Source organism: Hydra vulgaris, chromosome 04, assembly GCF_038396675.1.
Source record: "Hydra vulgaris chromosome 04, alternate assembly HydraT2T_AEP".
Taxonomy (NCBI): domain Eukaryota; kingdom Metazoa; phylum Cnidaria; class Hydrozoa; order Anthoathecata; family Hydridae; genus Hydra; species Hydra vulgaris.
This window is the reverse complement of record NC_088923.1, coordinates 17,017,501-17,022,500: the sequence shown is the minus strand read 5'-3', so window position 1 is coordinate 17,022,500 and position 5,000 is coordinate 17,017,501. Positions and strand designations below refer to the sequence as shown.

At 28.2% G+C, this 5,000-nt stretch overlaps 1 protein-coding gene across 2 annotated transcripts in view; it reads left to right on the top strand.

Moving 5' to 3' along the window:
• Positions 1-2,089, top strand: part of LOC100197752 (adhesive plaque matrix protein 2) — a 65,953-nt gene extending 63,864 nt beyond the window's left edge. For both annotated transcript variants that reach the window (XM_065795629.1, XM_065795632.1), the window contains exon 23: positions 1,436-2,089. The gene's annotated coding sequence lies outside the window, so the exon portion shown is untranslated. The remainder of the gene's footprint in view (positions 1-1,435) is intronic.
• The last annotated feature ends 2,911 nt before the right edge of the window (positions 2,090-5,000 follow it).

The window sequence follows — 5,000 nt, the reverse complement described above, 5'->3', positions numbered from 1 at the left end:
AGGGAGCTGACTGAACAAACTGCATTAGTTCTAAAACTGAACATTGGTAAGCTTAGGTTACTTGTGATCGGAGAGAACGATTTGGAAAAATGAAAATGAAACCATTCTGCAATTGATTTTTTTATTAACTAGTTGTTTACCATTAAAGTCAAAAAGAGATTGAATTACACTTTTACAAGTGTTTTGACTGTTCACATATGAATATAGCCATTTTAGATTGGGTTTAAAATTTGAGATAATGTACTTCTCATATTTATTGATAGCAGTTGTAAACTGTTTTTTGACGAGACATATTTGTTTTTTAAAGAACGCGTATAGTATCTTTTTGTTTAGATGAAGTGCATTGGAGTTTCTTAAATAAAAGAAATTTTTCTCTGCAAGCTTCTTTAATTGCATGATTAAACCATTTAAGATTAAATTTATTGTAACAAAATCTATTGGTACATTTAGGGATATATATAAATCACACAGTTTATTGTATTCTATACGGAAATGTTTGAAACATTCGTCAGCTTACTTGCCATAAAATAAATTAATTATTTCGACAGCATCAGGACTTTTACTAACTTAAACGTAATTTTCTTTGCGGTAATAGTACCTGATACTGTTAAATCTAATAAATTCAACCGTTGTTTTTAATATAAACTCGCAATAAAGGGTATTGTGTAGGTATCTATCACAGATTTTCTTGAAATTTATACCTTCTGAAGGTTTAATGAAAAAATAAATTTCCTGAAAATTTTAACTCAGTATCTTAAACCATTTTAAAGTTATGATAATCTTTAAAGTTAAAGACAGTCTATTTTGGGCAATTTTTTAAAATCACTTTATTTTTAAAGTCTAAATGAAAAAAATTAATTTAATTAAAAAAAAAAAAATTTAATTTTAATTCTTTAAAATTACGATAATAGTAATCTACATTAACTTTTAAAAAGATAAAAATGAAAAATAAAAATTATTATCACTTTTGGCCATTTTTACATAACAATTACTGAAAAAAAAAAGACTGTACATTAAATTTAAAATTTGAAAGTTTTAAAAATATATCTTTAATATAAGAAGTAGAAATTGTTATTTTAAGTTACAAAACAGGATTTTGTAACTCAATATCCGTCGTTTTGAATTTGCTAAATTACGAATATCTCTAAAACGGATCATCACTTAAAAGTAAAAAAAATTATTTTCTTTGAAATAAGAAATTCAAAAATAAAATTCAATATTAATTACTTTTAGGTGTTGCTAAAAATGTAACAGTCAAATATTATTTTATTTAACAATGATGCAGCCTTTATTTTTAGTTGCTGAATACGTATAATACAAGTACATAATAATATCGTTTTTCACTGACTTACTAAAGGGGGGTGCCTAAAATACACTTCCGCCCCAATTTATTTCATTAACTCTAATAAATGAAATAGTAAACAATTATGTTTAGATAAAAATTAAAGTGGGGAAATGTCTCTTACACAAATTTCTGCCGTTTTGAACTGTTTTAATATTGCGATTTCAAGACAATCTCAAGCGCAAGAAGTCATGAGTTAAATTTGGAGAGCCACACACCCACATTGATACCGAAGCGGAATAATCATGGTTATAATGTTTTTTTGTGTATATGATGGGATCAGGAAAGTGTGGTTTATTAATAGTTATTAAAACAGAATGAAACCGCTACTACAGATGTCAAACTGCAAATTTAATTATATATTGTTTCAAAAAAGGCGAGCAATTGCGAGTAAGAAACGTAGTGTCATCCTCTTGCTTAACAACGCTCACCCATACGTTGCAAGAGCTGTGAAGAATGCACTGTGGCAGGAAGTTCTGCCTCAACCAGTGTATTTTCAAGACATTGCACCTTCCGATTATCATTTTTTCAGACTGATATAACAAGGTACACGCTCTCAAAATTGTTGAAGGAGAGTGCTAATGGATCAATCATTGAATTGCTACCAAACCAGCATCATTCTGCTGATACGTATCACCATGTTATCATAATGATAGGAGAAAGTTGTAGATAATGGTGGAAAATACTTTGAATGATACATATTGTATTCAATTATTATTTTTATTAATAATGCATCATTATATAAAACTTGTATATATATATATGACTGTAACCACCCATAAGGTTGTACCCCAAAAAATTAAAGTCAATTTTGAAAAAAAAGGCGTTGATAAAATTTGGCTCATTATTCTTTTGCTAACAGATTACAAAACCTTTAAATTTAATATTTTTAACATTTATAACATTAATAATTTGGCTTTATGTCTACCAAATCAAAACTTTTCTCCGTAACAACGCCATAGCAACCGTTATATAAAAAAACATTTGGAAAAAGTTTGCGATACAATTTTTTTGCGATACAATTTTTAAAATAATTATGCAAAAGAGCTGAAATTTTGAGATTTTATTCTTCATAATAATAAAATTTATTTGAGAGAAAGTTTTTGTTCAATGCGTTTTAGCTTTTGAAATTTATCATATTAATCTTGTTTGACTCACCTAATTTGTTAAAGTTTGTTTTTTCCGCACCATTTCTAAAATATTTTTTTAATATCATTTATTTTCTCTCAAATGAATTATGTTACTATATAGTATAATCATTTAAATCAATCATTCATTTTAAGATGAAATCAACCATTTTAGAATGAAATCTGAAACATATTTTGAACATATATGTTCAAAATATGTTTCAAATTTCATCTTAAAATGATTGGTATATTTTGAGTAGAACGGGACTAGTTGCAACAAAATTTAAAAAACTGCATTTATCTTTTATAACTTTTTTTATTTTTCAAATTTTTATCAGGGTTATAAAATAGATCTTGGTGACGTACTAAACCAACATTGATACATATAATATAAAACTTAGTTGTTCCGCAATAATAAAACAAAAATGGAAAAAAAAAGTGTTGCAACTTACCCTGCACCGAGGCAAGTTGCAACAGTGAACGGGGTAAGCTGCAATACAATACTTTGACACTATAAGCCTTGTAGAGTTTAAAGAAATATTACAGGTTAATCTCTAATTTCTATTTTTTATAATTTCTATGCAACAAAAACTTTTATAATTACATTAAAGGAAAGTATTTTCATTAAGCTGCAATACTTTTATTATGAGACCTCACTTACACCTGACTTGCTTAGTAAACTGATAATTGTATTCGAAGATTTCAGAGAAGAAATTAAGCAAAAAGGATTACTATTTAAGATAATTTATTTTTTTAACTCCAAAGTGTTTTTGAAAAAAAGTGTTCTCTTAGTCAATAAACAATAAATTTGTTTAAAAAAATGCAAGAGTAGGTTTTTGGATATTTAAGTTCTGTTTTTAGAATATAAAAACGCAATAACAATTTATATAAAAAAAATTAATATTTTAAAAAAGTAAAACAAATGTTAAATAAAGTTTCATAAAAACAAACAAAAACCAAACTTTAATCTAAGTTTACAACAAAACTCAAACAAAACTTAAACAAAACTCAAACAAAAATTAAACTTAAATTTATAAGGGGCCGCCCATTAATTACGTCAACAAAATAGGGTTAAGGGGGGTCTGAAAATTTTTGACAATTTTTGATAAGGGGGAGGGGGGAGTTCAAAAAAAGTTGACGTCAACAACGTTACTTTTTTAAATAAATTTAGTTATATAGTAATATATAATAGTATAATAGTTATATAGTAATATAATATATAATAGTTATATAGTTATATAAATATAATAAATAATAGTTATATGAATATAATATATAATAGTTATATAGTTATATATAATAGTAGTACTTCGTTACTAGTCATGCATACTAGCCGAGGAATATAGTATCAAAACGAGACTATTTCATGCCAGGATCAGACAGCCTGCCACTAGCAATCGAAGTTACTCATTTAGAGAGAGATCTTGGAATTCTTACCTCAGATGATCTTACTGATCCTGATGATGATCCAGATGATCTTACTGATACTGATGAACTTAATGCTCAAGTTTCATCAGCTACGGTGAACGCTAACTGCTCCTTAGAGAGGCTGAAAAAAACTTTTCGCAACCGTAGTTTTCAATGTGGAAAGAACTGAACTCTACGTATGTTCGTCCTCACCTAGAGTACTCTATCCAAGCGTGATCACCGTACCAACGGGCAGACATAGAAGCGCTAGAAAAAGTTCAAAACCGTGCTACAAAAACCATTTCTGAGATTAAGCATTGCTCCGCCGAGCAGCAAAGAGTCATGTTAGGTCTTACGACACTTGAAGAAAGAAGAATAAGAGTTGATTTAATTCTGATGTTCAAGTTCATGCGTGAATTTGATAAAATAAACTTTCACGTACCATTCAATCGTCCTTCGTTTTCAAAGTATAATATGCGCGGTCATAATCAAAGACTTGCACAGCAAAGAGTACTCAATTGCATATCAAGTGAGAAATTCTTCACGAACCGTGTTTTGTTGCACTGGAATACTCTGTCGCAAATAGTAGTTAACGCGATTTCCATCAATATGTTCAAAAATTGACTAGATGAACATTTAAATCAGAGAATTTTTAAACGATAACTGGAAGAAAAACTCTTTTCACATATGTTTTCAGTATTCTATTAGGTTCTTAAAGTATGGTACTTGTATCGCAGATGTACACGAGTATCTTAAGACTGTTAGTATAGAGGTGCCTGATGCAGCACATCTTTGTTGGTAATTTAAACATAGCAAACATTTATGATTTTTCAAAAGTCTATAAATTTATTACGGATTGCTGTAAATATTTTAAATTATTGATCACTAAAATAAACTAAACTAAATTTAAAAAAAGGAAAATTAGGCAGCGTTTGTAGTTTTGTGTTACACACTCACCCAACCTTTATTATTTTAATGATACTAACTATATTTCTACTTTTTTTAAACCGTGTTGTGCTTTAAAAATTCCTGACACATACAGAACTAAATAAGCACACGCTAGATGTTTACTCGTAACACTATTATCAAAGTGTGTTTGTTGGCCTGCTGTAACAGCAAATAAA